Source organism: Loxodonta africana, chromosome 20 (genome assembly GCF_030014295.1).
Source record: "Loxodonta africana isolate mLoxAfr1 chromosome 20, mLoxAfr1.hap2, whole genome shotgun sequence".
Taxonomy (NCBI): domain Eukaryota; kingdom Metazoa; phylum Chordata; class Mammalia; order Proboscidea; family Elephantidae; genus Loxodonta; species Loxodonta africana.
The window spans coordinates 51,282,297-51,300,075 of NC_087361.1; the positions used below are offsets into that span (position 1 = coordinate 51,282,297).

Consider the following 17,779-nt stretch of genomic DNA (forward strand, 5'->3'; position numbering starts at 1 on the left):
TAGCAGAAGGAGACGTCTCCTGGTCCTGCTCCATCTTCAGGATTGTTGGTATGTTTGAGTCCATTGTTTTGGCTATGGTGTCAATCCATTTCACTGAGGGTTTCTCTCATTTTTACTAAACCTCTAATTTACCAAACGTGTCATTTTCTAGCGATTGGTCTTTCCTGAAGAATGTCCAGAGTAGGCAAGTCAAAGTCTCGCCATCCTCGCGTCTAAGAAACGTTCCAGTTGCGTTGCTTCTAAGATTGATTTGTTCCTTTTTCTGGGAGTTCACAGTATATTCAATATCCTTCCCCGACACCACAGCTTGAATGCATCATTTCTTCTTCTTTTTTTTTTTATGTTATTGTGCTTTAGGTGAAAGTTTACAGCTCAAGTTAGTCTCTCATTCAAAAATTTATACTCATATTGTGACCCTGGTCACATTCCCCACAATGTGACAGCACGCTCCCTTTTACCACCCCAGGTTCCCTCTGTCCATTTGTCCAGTTTTCCTACCCCTTTCTGCTTTCTTGTCTTGCTTTTGGACAGGAGTTGCCCATTTGGTCTCCTATAGTTGATTGAACTGAGAAGCACATTCCTGATATATATTATTGTTTGTTTCATAGGCCTGTCTAATCTTTGAAGAGTGGGCTTCCGGAGTGGTTTCAGTTCTGAGTTAGTAGAGTGTCCGGGAGCCATATGCATCAATCCTTCTTGCCTTCTTTTCCCATTGTCCAGCTTTCACATGCAAGTGAGGTGATTGAAAATACCATGGCTTGGGTCTGGCACACCTTAGTCACCAAAGTGACACCTTTGATTTTTAGAACCTTAAAAAAGTCTTTTGCAGCAGATTTGTCCGACGTAATATGTCATTTGAGTTCTTGACTGCAGCTTCCATGGACAGACACATCCTAAAATAAGAACAGCTGATACTTTTCTTTCTCATTGTTATCAAGACAGTTCTGACTCATGACGACCTAATGTGTTACAGAGTAGAACTACTCCGTAGGGTTTTCATGGCTGAAATCTTTACCAAAGCAGATCACTTGGCCTGCCTTCCAAGGTGCCACTGGGTGGGTTCGAAACGAACTGCCAGCCTTTCAGTTAGCAGTCAATCGTAAACAACCTGCATCATCGTTCAGGGGCCTAAGAGCTATACAGAGAATCAGGACACAGTGATGTGACAGAAAGTGGCTGGGAGGCTATTTTGCATGGGATAATCCGAGAAGAGAAGATACTTTGCATGGGATAATCCGAGAAGAGATGATACTAAGCTACAGTTAACATAACTTTTTTATAATCTACCTATAGGAAGGTGGGAAACCCTGGTGGCACACTGGTTAAGAATTCAGGGGCTAGCCAAAAGGTCAGCAGTTTGAATCCACCAGCTGCTCCTTGGAAACCCTATGGGGCAGTTCTACTCTGTCCTACAGGGTCGCTATTAATTGGAATTGACTCAACAGCAACAAGTTTATGTGAAGGTCTGTGGAGAGAACATTCCAGCAAGATATAAGAGCTGGTGCGAAACCCTAAGGGTGGATGCAGCTTGATGTCCTTGCAGAGCATAGTCAAGGCCCATTGTCTGCAGAGAAGACGGGGAGGGCAGCGTGGAGGAGGGAGTTCTGAGAGCTGGACCCTGAGCCAAGGACCTGATAAGCCAGGACTGTGGGTGTGGATGTTACAGTGAGTGGGAAAAGGAGCTTTTGAAATCGTGTCTAAAAAGATCACCCCAGCTGCTCTAGGGAGACAGGATTCTAGGGGATGAAGTGTGGAAGCAGAATGCCCAGTCAGAAATCACTTGCAAGAGTCCATCAAGATATGAAGATGCCTTCGACTAATAGTGACAGGGATGCACCGATCTGGAGGGATCCAAAGTATGTAATGGGGAACTGGAGGGATCCCAGGAGTGCTGGATTGAATTGTGTCTCCCAATATCGGTGTCAGAATCCTAACTCCTGTCTCAGAGGATCTAATCCCACTTGGAAATAGGGTTTTCTTTTTTATGTTAATAAGGCCATATTGGTGAAGGGTATGTCCTAAACCTAATCACTTCTGAGTTACAAAAAGAGCAGATTAGACAGACACACACATGCAGATGCCATGTGAAGGTTGTCTACAAGCCAAGGAATCATGGAGCACCAGGGCTACCAACCAGGAAGGAATCAACATGCCCAAGACTCTGATTTGGGCTTTTAGCCTCCAGAACTGTGAGAAAATAAAATTTTGTCTTTTAAAGCCACCTTCTTGTGGTGTTTCTGTTTCAGAAACACTATGAAATTAAGACACTAGTATGTTGTCACTGTGGAGACTACAGTGTAGCTGACGCTTCTGACATGGAAGGGAAGGGGGAAAGACCTAGTGAAGGTAATGCCCAGATTTGGGGGTTGGGGTAACCTGGAAGGAAAAAGCATAAAGGTGGAGGGGAGCAAACCCGGGATTGTTCTGTGGCAGGGTGCCCATTCTGTCTTTCTGGTTGTCCGACTACAGGTGAACTATTGAACCTTCTGAACATCAGTGTTCTCATCAGTAGAAATGAGGGAGCGGACTCCATCCGGATTAGCTACTCTGTTTGTAAGCAGGGCTTGGTTGCAGTTTGCACGAACTGCTTTTTAAACATTCCGATTACCCATGGTAATTACCACTGTTGTTGTTGTTAGCTACCACTGAGTGTGCTCCAACTTGGGGCAACCTGATGTATAACAGAACAAAACGTTGCCCAGTCCTGTGCCATCTTCATGATTATCAGTACGTTTGAGTCCATCGTTGGGCTATTGTGTCAATCCAGCTTATTGAGGATTTCCTTCGTTTTCACCGACCCTCTACTTTACCAAACACGATGTCTTTTCTGAGCAATTAAAATCACCGTTACCAACAGACACTAATCCAAATGCAGATTAAAATTACTTTGGATGCACCTGTGTGGGGAGAAAAAAAAGGAAAAAAAGTGGTATTTAACCCCCTAATTTTTAATGTCCAGAAATAAAAATGAAGTTACGTTCTGAAGTCACAATATTCCTGTCACATTACTGGTTAAAAATGGATTTTCATCTTACATAATTCTGACAAGTTTGGGAAAAGTTCTCCAGACAATAGAAGCATCATTCTGTTTGTGGATTTATATACACTTTAATGAACACGGCAGATTTGTGTAAGTTCTTTTTTTTTTTTGACAATGGCAACAGTTTCCAACAAGAGTTGGATCACTTGCACTCAATTCAAGTCATTTTTAGAGGATTTTTTGTGGTTTGAGAATTATTCCTGGAATATCTAGGTTTCTTAATAGACGATCCAGGGAATCAAAAGGATTTTGGACACAGCATATGTGAATTAAGAGAAAGGTAATGAATAAGCCATTTTGTGGGAAAACATGCAGAATTATCAATTCCATGGAACTAACTTGTAATTTAAAAATTCACCTCTCATTCCTCTTTCAGAGGGAGACGTGAAGGTTAAGTGAGAATATTACTGCTCTGATCCTTATTACTTTCACAGAGTTTTCATTTTCTAGTTTGCTTTTTCCAAAGACTTGGTCAGAAGAATTATTACTGTTACAAAAACCATTAGTACATGTGTCCCACTGAAGGATACATATTTGAATAAATTGATCTGAATTCTTCCTAAACATCAATACATTTGTCGTCAACTTTTAAGACACTCCCAGACTTTGGAGACATCATGTTTTAGGTTACAGAAAAAAAAAAAAAAAACAGAAGCAGATTTAATTTGGTAGGCTGTCATAGGCCACATACAGTTCTCCAAGTTTGCTTCACTTCTTATCATGGCAACAGTAGGAAATTCAGGCATTGGCTCAAAGGTTGGACTAAAACCCATTGCTGTCGAGTCTATCTGATCCATACTACCTACCCTTTAAGGTTCCTTGGGATCCTAAGACCCTATGAGAGTGTGTCTCCATCAGAAACAAGAAGGCAATGTCCTCTCAATAATAAAAACAGTGATCAATATCTATATAACCATAATAGCAGATACATGTCATTGTTATTGTTAGGTACTGTCAAGTCGGTTCTGACTCATAGTCACCCTGTGCACAACAGAACAAAACACTGCCCAGTCCTGTGCCATCCTCACAATTGTTGCTTTGCTTGAGCCCATTGTTGTAGCCTCTGGGTCAATCCACCTCCTTGAGGGCCTTCCTGTTTTTCACTGACCCTCTACAGATACACAGCTGCCACTAAGTCAACGCCGACTCATAGTGACCTTACGTACAACGGAACAAAATGTTGCCTGGTCCTGCACTATCCTCATGATTGTTGGCATATTAGACTCCATTGTTGCAGCTATCATGCCAATCTATCTCACCGAGGGTCTCCCTCACCCTCACTGGCCCTCTACTTCACCAAATAGGATGTCCCCCTTCAGCGATTGATCCTTTCTGATGACACATCCAAAGCAAGCGAGTCAAACGATGTTCTGTTGTAATCCAAAACATTTTCATTGACTAATTTTGGGAAGTAGATTACCAGGCCTTTCTTCCTAGTCTGTCTTAGTCTGGAAGCTCTGCTGAAACCTGTCCACCTGTGTGACCCTGCTGGTATTTGAAATACTGGTGGCATAGCTTCCAGGACCACAGCAACACATAAGCCACTACAGTGTGACAAAGTGGCAGATGGGTGGTGGAGCACATATTTATATAGCGCTTTAGATGTACCAAAAAATGTCCCTGTGTGGCACCAACAGTTTGTGCTTGACTGTTAACTGAACCTACTACTAACCTGGCCTGCTGAAAACAAAGAGGACTTGAAGCATCTACTGATGAAGACCAAAGACCACAGCCTTCAGCATGGCTTATACCTCAACAAAAAGAAAACAAAAGCCCTCACAACATCATGATAAATGGAGAAAAGACTGAAGTTATCAAGGGTTTCATTTCACTTGCATCTACAATCAATGCCCAAGGAAGCAGCAGTCAAGAAGTCAAACAATCTATTGCATTGGGCAAATCTGCTGCCAAAGACCTCTTTAAAGTGTTAAAAAAAAAAAAAAAAAAAAAGCAAAGATGTCACCTTGAGGACTAAGGTGCGCCTGACCCAAGCCATGGTGTTTTCAATTATCTCACATGCATGTGAAAGCTGGACAATGAATAAGGAAGACTGAAGAAGAATTGCTGTCTTTGAATTATGGTGTTGGCGAAGAACACTGAATATACCATGGACTGCCAGAAGAGTGAACAAATCTGTCTTGGAAAAAGTACAGCCAGAATGATCTTTAGAAGCAAGAACGGCGAGGCTACATCTCACATCCTTTGGATATGTCATCAGGAGGGACCAGTCTCTGGAGAAGGACAACATGTTTGGTAAAGTAGAGGGACAGTGAAAAAGAGGAAGACCCCCAGCGAGATGGATTGACACAGTGGCTGCAACAATGGGCTCAAGCATAGCAATGATTGCAAGGATGGCGCAGGACCCAGCAGTGTTTCATTCTGTTGTACACAGGGTCACTATGAGTTGGAACCGGCTTGACAGTACCTAACAACAGCAACAACACTAACCTAAAGGTTGGCAGTTCAAACCCACCCAGCAGTGCCTCAGAAGAAAGGCCTAGCAATCTGCTTCCATAAAGATTACAACCAAGGAAAGTCTAAGAAGCAGTTCAACTCTATAACACACAGGATCACCACGAGTAGGAATCAACTTGACAGCAACGAGTTTAGTTTGGTTTTTATATGTGCCAAGCCCTGTTCCGTGGCTGCAACAATGGACTCAAGCATAACAACAACTGTGAGGATGGTGCAGGACCAGGTAGGGTTTTGTTTTGTTGTACACAGTGTCACTATGAGTTGGAACCGACTCGATGGCACCTGACAACGACAAGCACAGCTCCACACATATATTAACTCATTTAATTCTCATAAGAATTTATAGGGAGCTACTATTATTATCCCCCATTTTATAGAGAGAAAACTGAGCCACAAAAAAAGATGAAATAACTTTCTCAAGGTGAGGGCATTCAGGCTACCTGCCTCCAGAGTCCATCTTAAGATACTTGAAAGCACAAATCTGTTTTGTGGAGTAAAGACAACATCCATAATCCCACACTAAAGTTCTAACATCCACACCACCATTTGAAGTTTAACAGTCTGGTGAAGAGGTGTAAGGAGGAGCTTAGTAACCTTGAACTTCACCTCCAGAAGTAGACCTCCTAAGAGGCAATCTTGCTGTTATAACGCAGTCTTCGCTCACAGCACAGAAAGGTGGAATTTCAGAAGCAAGATGATTATTATGGTTGAAGGCTGAGAAGGTATGGCTCTCAGCCAATTCTCTTTAACTGATTACTCTGCTGAGAAATTAAAATGAGTACAATGAGAGAGAGTACGTCTCTTACAAGGCCAGCAGATATGCTTTTACGGCCATGTAATATTGACAGTCTCTTCCAATAATTTCCACAGTCTCTAATAAGAGAGACCACTGTATGTTTACACCTCAAAACAACTACTTGGAAAATAACAATAATTAGTTATTAAGTCATTTTATCACCGTCATTTTAACTAATCTAATAGAATGGGGCATCGCTTTGCGAAAAAGGAGAAAACCTATGCTCACCCCAAAAGTAGAAAGGCCAAGAGACATTTCAGGAACACACTCAAAGTTTATTAATTTACAGTGTTAATAACACAGTGAAAAAAATTATTAATATGTGTAGGAATTCAAGCATACACCTAGGTTAAAGGAAGAAAAAGGAAACACGAAAATTTTATTACAGAAAGAGCTTTGAGAGGGAAAAAAAATTCTCTATGTAAGTATTAAATTAGGTTCCCTTGAGATATTGAATCTTTAGCTGTAAGGCAGTTGTCGTAAGGTGCCGTCAAATTGATTTTCAACACAAGGTAACCCCATGTGACAAAGTAGAATTGCCTCATAGAGTTTTCTAGGCTGTATCTTTTATGGAAGCAGATCGCCAGGTCTTTCTCCCACAGAGCCGATGGGTGGGTTCAAACCACCAACCTTTGGGTGAGTAGCCAAGGAGCTGTAAGGTAAAGGTAATCTATTACATTCCTGTCATGTAGAACACCGATGTAGTACATAACAGTGCAATAGACTAATAATTGGAAATAACCACAGATGTCATCTAGGCCAAACCCAATTTACAGATTGGAAAACAAAGTCCCAGAGAAAGTAAGTCAGTTTCCCAGTTCACACAGATCCCTGGTGTCAGAACCAAGACTAGAACACAGTCCTGTCTGTCTTACAAAAAAAAAAAAATTTTTTTTTAAGATCTTTGGCAAAAGAAATGCAGCTGAGCCTTAGATATTTAGTTACACAACTTTTCAGCCAGCATTTCCAACTCACCATGCTTAGACATCAAAGAGTGTTAAGATACGTTAGCTCACTATCTATCACGACACAGGGAAATCCAGAGGCTCTTGTTACTTAATACTTCTAAGGGCCACTGGCTTCCTAAATTCTTCTCCAATGATAGGGAAAAGAACACAGCTATCACACTGGTGTTGCTTGTAAACATATCTACTGCTCAAAGGACTTTGCTGAGCTTAGAATGGTTGACACGGAGGAAGATTAATACATGTTCACATGTGCCAATTAAAAGCCCCACCATGACTTATTCCAGAAGCGCTAGACTGAATTTTTTTTTTTTTTAATCATGTGTCGAAACCCAGAAATTGGTTAACAACAGAGGAAACCTTACCAAATGAAGATTTAGGGCAGAAAAATAAGAAGCCAATTTTTAAACATCTATATTTTGTACCCACCATCCGTCTGTCAGTGTGCCGTACTGTGGTGGCTTGTGTGTTGCTGTGATGCTGGAAGCTATGTCATTGGTGTTTCAAATACCAGCAGGGTCACCCATGGTGGACAGGTTTCAGCAGAGCTTCCAGACTAACACAGACTAAGAAGAAAGGCCTGGAGATCTCCTTCCGAGTATCAGCCAATGAAACCTTATCGATCACAATTATTGTCCATCATGGTGCTGGAAGTTCAGCCCCCTCGGTTGGAAGGCACTATGCAGTAGCCACAACAACAAACTCAGAAACATTAATGATCCTGAAGATGGTGCAGAATCGGGCAACGTTTTGTTTTGTTACACAGAAGTGTGCCATGAGTCAGGACTGACTCACCAGCAACTAACGTAACATGTTTTGTTCAGAACGATCAAAACCAAAAATTTTGTTAAAAACAAAAAATAGAAAACTTCAGTTCACAGACAGTAAATTGGAAAATAATAAATTTAACAGAAAATAAAACTCTTTCTAAGTCCGAAAGCAATTGGATGACTCTGTCGTCTTGTTTATGAAATGACTGGTTCCCACTCAGTTTTTGGAAATCTCAGAAATTAACTTATTGCAATTAAACCTTGAAACCGGTTTCTAATCTACATTTTCTCAGTGACTGCTTGCCAGTAAGTAGGCTGGTTGGCCCCAAAGTAAAAAAAAAAAAAAAAAAAGTCCATTCTTGGAGAGGGCTGTACAAGTAGAAAATACCTGGAAAGTAGTAACATCATCAGTCTTGTTCTCTGGGCCATCCTAACAACCAGACAGTGAATCAACTCATCTTCAGAGTAATGAAAAGATCAAATAAACAGCTGGGATTTCCATAAGTAACACCTCACTGGGACTTGTGTTTTCTATGCGTCTTAAAGCCCTTCATGAGATGTTGTAACTCAAGTGTGTGAGGCTGGGTTCTAATCATACCTTATTATACGCCTTACAATAATCTTGAGCCTTCTTCCAAAGTCAAGTCTTGAAAGTTATTATTCTTGCAATATAGATATACTTTTCCTTTCCCTATCATACGAAATGGAGGTTTTTCAAGAAAACCAAAGACACAAGAGAAAGATCAGTCCAAAGGACTAATGGACCACAACTACCACAGCCTCCACCAGACTGAGTCCAGTACAACTAGATGGTTCCTGGATACCACCACTGACTGCTCTGACAGGATCACAATAGAGGGTCCCAGACAGAGCTGGAGAAAAATGTAGCACAAAATTCAAACTCACAAAAAGACTAGACTTACTGGTCTGACAGAGACTGAAGAAACCCTGAGAGTATGGCCCCCAGATACCCTTTTAACTCAGTACTGAAGTCACTCCTGAGGTTCACCTTTCAGCCAAAGATTAGACAGGCCCATAATACAAACAATAATACACATAGCTCAACCATGTATATGAAATTAAATGGGCACAGCAGCAGGGGTCAAGGACGAAAAGGCAGGAGTCAGGAAAGCTGAATGAAAGGAAATGGGGAACCCAAGGTCAAGAAGGGGAGCGTGTTGACCCATCTCAGGGTTGACAACTAATGTCACAACACGATATGTGTATTAATTGCTTAATGAAAACTTAGTTTGCTCTGTAAACCTTCATCTACAGCAAAGTTTTTTTTTTAAATGGAGGCTTTTCAACTAGACACCTGTGGTTACATTATTTTCTTGAAAATATTCCACTGAAAGACGGGAGCGCCCCAGCTGTAGATACTGAGTGCCGCACAAGGTGGGGATCCCAGCACTGTGTGATGCAGCAGGAAGAGCCCGGATTAGGCATCAAGGGAACAGGGTGCCACTCTCAACTTGATCTTTTACTGGCCGTGTGTCCCTAAGCAAGCCACTACACAACATATCATCATCCAATGGTGGGGGCGGGGGGGCAGGCAGGGGATAAGGTCAGCTCTGAATGCTTCCAGAGTTATTCTAAAGATAGTGAATGTGAGACAAACTTGAAAAGTAGAAAGCACTATAAAATATAAGGTATTGTTATTATTGTCCCTGAGTGGTGCAGATGGTTAACACAGTTGGCTACTAACCAAGTGGTTAGAGGTTCGAGTCTACCCAAAGGCATCTCAGCAAAAAGGCCCGGTGAGCTACTTCCAAAATATCAGCCTTTGAAAACCCTATGGAGCACAGTTCTACTCTGACCCGTACGCGGTTGCGGTGAGTTGGAATCAGCTCAGCTGCCGCTGGTTGTTGTGGTTGCTACCGTGCAAAGTCTGCAGCCAAGACCGTCTCACTACCATCGTGCAGTGAGCAGTGGAGGACGCAAGGAGATGTGGGGCAGGTATCCATAGCCATCCTGTGTGCAGAGGGATGCCTCCTTCTCCGCTTGTGAATGGCATCTGGGTGGGCACCACTGCAATCTGATTTCCACAGCAATGACTTCAGAACTAACCGTAATGGTTCTTCAGGACTGAGAGGTAAAAAGTGCTAGGACATTGCTTAACTGTTTCCAGAATCCCTAGTACTTCAGTCACACAAGTGTGTACTTCCCTGTATCTGGCCACAATAGACTGTCTCTCCATGTCATGGGAGTGGAAGGGTTAACATTCGCAGCACCACCGAGAAAGGGTGTAACTGGCGGGATCATGTGCCTAAAGGAAAATAGTGTCCAGTAACTCATGAGGGTGTTCTCAGGACGGACCAGTCCCTGGAGAAGGACATCATGGCTGGTAAAGCAGAGGGTTACCAAAAAAGAGGAAGACTCTCAATGAGATGGATTGACACAGAGGCTGAAACAATGGGCTCAAGCAGAGCAACAATTGTGAGGATGGCACAGGACCAGGCAGTGTTTTGTTCTGTTGTACATAGTGTCGCTGTGAGTTGGAATCGATTCAATGGCACCTAACAGCAACAACAACTCAAGAATCCTATATTATTCCTTAAGGAAGTGATTTGAATTCTCAGCCCAGCCGTAGCTCCATCTCTGGAAGTAGCTACTCACACATCTTATAGAGATAATTATATAATGTGAAAAGAATCACCTGTCTTAAAACAAGACTACTTTGACAATAGAATTTATTCCACTAAGTTTTATAAAATGTTTTTCTATAACCTACATCTTGCTTGACTAGACAGAGATTCTGCCCTTTCACTCACACACACACACACATGCTGTGCCCTGCTGTTTCCTTTTTGGGATACTTCTCCATCTAAAAAGGCAGAGGTTACTAAATATATTCTGATATGTTTCTACACAGTTCAAGAATAAAATAGTGCTTTCTTTATATTGTGTTTTATATAAACAATAGTATTCTTCACAAAGAAGACAGTAGGCCTCTTGGATTTTGATCTGGAATTTTCTAAGATGGTCCAGTACGTGTTTGGAGTGGTGCCCTGTTCCATTTCATTTCTACGAATCTGACACCAGACAGTTCTCAAAAAGTCCTCGGTGTGGCTTCCCTCACTGCCAGTGTCAGAGGGGCCCGCAGCCCCCAACACACAGTTGGATACGTAACCTTATGAAGCCAGAGCTTTGCAGTGCCTGCCTCTTGTATGCAGATGGTATTTCCTGGAGTGAGTAAGTGGATGAAGACTCGTTCGGTACCAGCAGCCTGTCAGTTCCTCCAGTAGCAAACAATAAAAGCATCTGAGGAAGTCCTGGTGAACCAATGAGAAGGGAGCTTTGTGTCTGAGCTTGGCTGGGCCCACCTCATGCCTCGTAAATGTCAGCATGTGTCTGTGTGAGCATCTGACATTACTCAGCAGCACATACCAAAGGCCAAGGATTTGGCAGAGCCGGACTGATTAGAATGCCTAAAAATACTCCGTTTTATCAAAATCCATTCTGATGACTTTCAGCATACGGGCAAGATGCTAGAGCAGTAGGGTTGTTCAGAAACGGAAATTCTGAGAGGCTTTCCAAAGACCCAGATGACACGACCTCATTGTGTAAGTAGTAACCCTTCAGCTGAAGTTCTTGCTGTTTGTCTATTTTTTAATCTCACTAGGATTTTCCTTGTAAACCACATAGGGAGAAGCTCTCATTTATAAACATTCATAAAGTGTAATCAAGGGCAATTCAACAAATTGTTATTGAGAACCTATTATACACAAGGCACTTTGTTAGACCCCATGGGGAACAGAAGATCAAACAAGTGATGGTCCTTACCTTTAGTGGGTCTGAAACGGGGAAAGAGATGAAACCTTTCCTGAGAACAAGTTACTATCAGACCAAGCAAACCATGATCCATGCTTTAGAAGAGGCACAAACCAAAACCTAGGGAGGAAGAGACACAGATTAACTTTAATGGCCAAGACTGGAAAAGGCTCTTTGGAGACAGCGGCATTGGGATCGGGTGCTTTAAGAGTAGGTAGGGTTTGCCAGGCAGAGAAGGGGAGGCACTCCAGACAGTAGAAGCAGCATGAACGTGCAGAGAGATGGAGCCAGGCACTCAAAAACGAGTTTGAGATCTTCAAAGGCCTTCATTATCACCGGTGATAAGGGTTTCCTAAACCATTATGGTTGATGCACCAGGATAATAGCTCCCACAAGCTCTGCAGTCACAGTGGAGCAGACTCTAAGCAAGTGGAAAAGTATTGTTTCTGCAAAACAGCCAAAGCCACAGGAGTGATCACTTATGCTGGAGGTAGGCAAGGCTTACTCCTCATTTCTGTGGTGACATGTTAAAGGGTTGTCCTTCTTTGTTTATTACATACATGCACACACAAACACACTCAAGGCTCTCAACATCATAGCATTCTTTCTCTTCCAGCAGCCCAAATCTTCTTGGTACTGGCTTTTCGTTTAGGTACCTCCTACCCATAACAGCTTTAGAAAATGCCACATGTTTTCAACCATGTACCCACCGTAATGTTGGGGCAGTAAATCCAAGTGGCATAATATCTGGAGCAGTAAGAGATCTGGGTGGCTTGCTCAGGGATCATCTTCATTTTTACCTATAAAGTGAATCTTAAAGAAAAATCATCTAGCACCTCTGAGGAGGGTAGATTGCCAGGTTATGACACTACCAGACATAGCCAGCCAGGTGGCTGTTGCATAGTCATTCAACAAGCAGTTGCTCAGTACCCACTATGTGTCCGGGTGTAATGATGAAAACGGTGCCTGGGAGACCACTAATAAGGCTGAAATAAAAGTAACATCCCTTCCTCACAAAGATAGGAGTGGCCCATCTGTTAACGGATTGGATGTGGGAGATGGAAAGGCTAGAAAGAAAATAAAGGACATATTCTAGCACAAAAAGTATATTGAGCCAAATATTAAAATAAATTTGCAAGCCCAATTTCCACATTTCTAAGGCCTGAATTGTAGCAACTGAAGTCAAGTGACTTCGGATCATTGGCACAGTTTTGCGATTGTGCCGTAATCCCTGAGGATACAAAGAAAATCCAGGCATCTGCCTCATTACCAATGCCTAGTCACACAGCGGTTAAGAACTTGGCTGCTAACCAAAAAGGCAGCAGTTCAAATCCATCAGCAGCTCCTTGGAAACCCTATGAGGCAGTTCTACTCTGTCCTATAAGGTCGCTATGAGCTGGAATCCACTCAATGGCAACGGGCTTGGTTTTTTGGTGTTTATAGGTATCCCCTATTATTCTAAGCAACAGGTGAATTGTTCATGCATTCCCCATTCGCCCACCCTGAGGCCACCTAATGTCACAGCCAAGCTGACCCTGGCTATTACAGCACCACCTCGTGGTTAAACCGCCATACAGTTTAACTTCCAATCTCCTCCACACCACACCTTCTAATATAAGTAGCCAGTTGCGGTTAAGCCAATTTCCACTTATGGCAACCCTATGTGTGTCTGGGTAGAACTGTGCTCCATAGGGTTTTCAATTCCTGCTCTTCTTTTTTAAAGCAAATCAGCAGGGCTTTCTTCCAAGGCGCCTCTGGGTGTACTTGAACTGCCAACTTTTTGGTTGGCAGCCAAGCTGTACAGGTAGGCCATGTATACCACGTACCTGGCTTTTCCTGTCTTTCCCCACACTCTATCCATTTACTTTTACTTCAGACAGCCTGTTTTAAACGTTCTCCCTACTTCACTCCGTGCATTAAAAATAATCTCAGTTAAATTTGCATTCAGTCCAAATTGTAAGTCAAAAATCTTTTTTTTTTCCATTTTTTAGCTCTTATTTGTATCTCACCTTGCTATTACAAAACACTTTAAACGTGCCTTGTTTCATTTGATTCTTCAGACAACCTTGTGAGACTGATGTTACTCGACACAATTTAAAGAGAAGGAAAGTTTCTTATACCAGATAATTTACTAGTAAAAAGAAGAATAGGTCTGAAAATCTATTTTTCTGATTCCAGAACATGTTGCCTTTCTAGGGCGTAAGTGTGATACTCATTAGATACCAAAAAATCAAACCCGTTGTCATCAAGTCAATTCCAACTCATAGCAACCCTATCGGACAGAGTAGAACTGCCCTTCGGGTTTCCAAGGCTTCAATCTTCATAGAAGCAGACTGCCACATCTTTCTCTCGAAGAGCAAAGATGAGTTTGAACATCCAACCTTTCAGTTGGCAGTGAAGCACTTCAACCACAGCACTTATCATATACCTACCCATAAAAAGAAAGGAGAATTTCCATGTTTTGAAATGAACTTAACATAATAAGAAACTAGAACTCCCAGGAGCAAAAACCTTTGAAACTACTTAGACGCTTCTTTCAGGCTCTAGACAAAATTCTGATTATAAGAATACTTCTGAATATGAGAGCAGAATAGGGGAAGGGTAAAACAGAAACTGATGTCAGATCATTTCCTTAAAGAAATTTATCCCAGATTTCCTCACTCCTACCTTATTGTTGGAAACCCTGGTGGTGCGGTGGTTAAGTGCTATAGCAGCTAACCAAAAGGTCGGCAGTTCAAATCCACCAGGCGCTCCTCGGAAACTCTAAAGGGCAGTTCTACTCTGTCCTATGGGGTCACCTTGAGTTAGAATTGACTACACGACATGTTTTTTTACCCCATTGTTGCCATGAGTCAGAATCTAGTGCCTGCAACTAACAAGGACAACCCCACTTCTTCTAGTTGGTGGAGAGTATCGATGGCAGTAGCAGTTCAGCCTCCAGATGGCCCTCCAGCCAAATGCAGCTGTATGAGTGACCCCAGAGAAACCGGCAGAGAAACTTTGACCTCAGTGACCTACAGAGAAAATGCCCTGGTAACTCACAAATTTGTGAGACATAATTGTTGCTGTCTGAAGACACCAAGTTTCAGGATAGTTTGTTAGGCAGCAATAGATAACTGATACAACAAGACAAAGAACATTTCCTAGGTATTATAGGTGCTTTCTGTGGATTTCCAGAAGAATGAACAAATCAGTCTTAGAAGAAATACAACCAAAATGTTCCGTAGAAGCCAGGATGGCAAGATTTCAGCTTGCTTACTTTGGACGCAACATCGGGAAAGACCAATTGCTAAAAAAGGACATGTTTGGTAAAGTACAGGATCAGTGAAAATGAGGGAAACCCTCAATGAGCTGGCTTAACACAATAGCCACAATAATGGACTCAAACATACCAGCAAGCATAAAGATAGCACAGGACCCAGACAACGTTTCATTGTGGTATATGTAAGGTCACAACGACTTGACTGCAACTAACAACAACACAGTCCTTTCAAGACCCAACTGTTTCCTGTTTTGAGTTTTTTGTTGACATCATGTGTTTTCATTAATGGAAGCATGCTGAATCATTGAGTGTTGTTGAATTTCTGTAGGTATTATGGATTTTTTTTTTTCTTGCGGCCTCCCTCAAGCCTACCTTTAGAGTCCAGAGTGACATACCTTGTCCCACTAATTCTACCCCCCAGGGGTCCTCCTGAGACCACTAGAACACATGTGTCCCCCCAAAGTTTTTTCAAAATTACTTTTTTCCTACCAAAAATGCACACAACTGATACAACACTCTGTAGAAACACTAATTTACGGTACACACCCATTTTTTTCTGTTTCAGTCATAAAGGTCCCTGCCTTGCAGCAGCATGCACTGTCAGTGGGAAAGAAGCTTCCCAACAAACCTGAGAAGCAGAAAATGTTGATGGGTAGCCTTATACCCCATTGGTCATGAAAAGAATACAAGCAAGAGAAAGGATCAAGTTTCTCTGGTACCTGAAGGCAATGGTTAGAGAAGAGGAAATCAGCCAGGATAAGAGTATGGCCAAGAGGAAATTCCAGGGAGCAGAGGGTTAAGAGGGGCATTCTGGGGAAGCAGAGAGCATTTGTTCAGGAACTGCTTCTGGGTAGAGGAGAGAAGCTGAAAAGAATGGGGATAGCTACAGAAGAAATGTAACCAGTGTGGCCGTTTATCATGAATGAACTTCCTTCCCCCAGTCAGCCACTTTCTCAGTCAACAGTAAAAATCTGAATTGCTTCCAGTTGTGTGTGTGTGTATGTGTTTCCTTAATGAAAAGTGTTTTGAGATTCATTTTAAATATGTATTCTTAGTTAATTCTTTTTCATTTAGGGGCAGAGGAAGTGTACTGGATGATTTTATTCTCAGCAATGTGGAAAGGTTGGTGTCTTAGTCATCTAGTGCTGCTGCCATAACAGAAACACCACAAGCAAATGGCTTTAACAAATTTATTTCCTCACAGTAAAGTAGGTTAAAAGTCCAAATTCAAGGCATCAGCTCCAGGGGAAGGCTTTCAGTCTCTGTTGGCACTAGAAGAAGGTCCTTGTCCTCAGTCTTCCCCTGGTTGAGGAGCTTCTCAGGCTCAGGGACACTGGGTCCAAAGGACGTGCTCTGCTCCTGGTGCTGCTTTCTTGGTGGTATGAGGTCCCCAGCTCTCTGCTTGCTTCCCTTTCCTTTTATCTCTGGTGATGCAGGCCACGCCCCACGGAAACTCCCTTTACCTTGGATCAGGGAGGTGACCTGAGTAAGGGTAGTGTTACAATCCCACGCTAATCCTCTCAACATTTAATTACAATCACAAAATGGAGGATAACCACACAATACCGGGAATCACGGCCTAACCAAATTGATACACACATTTTTGGGGGGACATAATTCAGTCCATGACAATTGGACATTTAAACAAAACAAGGCTCTAAGAAGGTGGGAGTGTGAGTTCAACTAGAATGTGGTCCTAAGATAAAAAATAAAGGCGCTGAGGCATTCAGACTGGCTGGTTACTTCCTCCCTGATATAAAGAAGGTGAAACACTAAAAAGGAGGTCAAGGAAACAAGAGGAAGAGGAAAGGCAGAAGCCTTGATTAAGGATGAGGTGCAGTATGTGGTCAATTTCGGGGGACATAAAGGTCCTCGGGTGGGGAGCTAAGGGAGCAAGTCAATCCCTATATTCAAGGTCTAGAAACCAGGAGGAGCAGCAGAGCAGAGCAAACGAGTAAAAGCAGAAAGGAGTCTGGAAAAGACAGAAGAGAAGCTGGTGACAACACGAACTCATCATCATGGAGAACCAAAGAGGTTGTCAGCAGACGAGGAAAAAGGAAATCTACGTAGCAGTGAGAGGCTTGGGAATGGACACAAGTAAGAATTGTGAAGGTGGGAGAAGACTCAGTCAGGAAAGGAAATTGAGAAGAAGAGAAAAAGACTAAGAACAGAAATGCTCAATGGCAAGGCAACAAGAATAAAACAAATAGGCCCTATTAATACGTTTGTGTTGCGTTGTATCATTTCTTGAAGCATTTTGTGTGAAACCCAATCCTCGGATATGATAATTACAAGTCAAACCTCTTCCCCATACTTTGCCTAAAAATAACTTCCAGGTACTGGGAAGAGCTGGTGAGCAAGCTGGAGCTGAGTGGTTTGTGGATACAAATACGCTCTTTGGATCCAGAAAGTACGCCATCCAGAAACACTTGCCAAGTCAAGGAAGCAGGCTCTCCCGGTGGGGCCTTCTCCAGGGTTGCCAACTTCTGCCGCGCTCTCACTCCAGGGAGTCAGCTGAGAAGTGTGCCACAGCTAGTTTCCAAAGTGCAACTGTCACAATCAATAAATACATATCTTCTAATGTCCCTTTGGGAGCCCCGGTGGTGCAGTGGTTGAGAGCTATGGCTACTAACCAAAAGGTCGGCAGTTCAAATTCACCAGCCACTCCTTGGAAACTCTGTGGGGCAGTTCTACTCTGCC

General features: G+C 42.6%; 1 long non-coding RNA gene across 1 annotated transcript in view; it reads right to left on the reverse strand.

Annotated features, from left to right (window-relative positions):
* Nucleotides 1–1,478: 1,478 nt before the first annotated feature.
* The window catches only part of LOC135228306 (uncharacterized), a 113,183-nt gene continuing 96,882 nt past the window's right edge, over nucleotides 1,479–17,779 (reverse strand). The window contains exons 3-4 of the long non-coding RNA XR_010318719.1: nucleotides 11,830–11,937; nucleotides 1,479–2,897 (exon numbers count right to left, since the gene is read on the reverse strand). This is a non-coding gene — a long non-coding RNA (uncharacterized LOC135228306). The remainder of the gene's footprint in view (nucleotides 2,898–11,829; nucleotides 11,938–17,779) is intronic.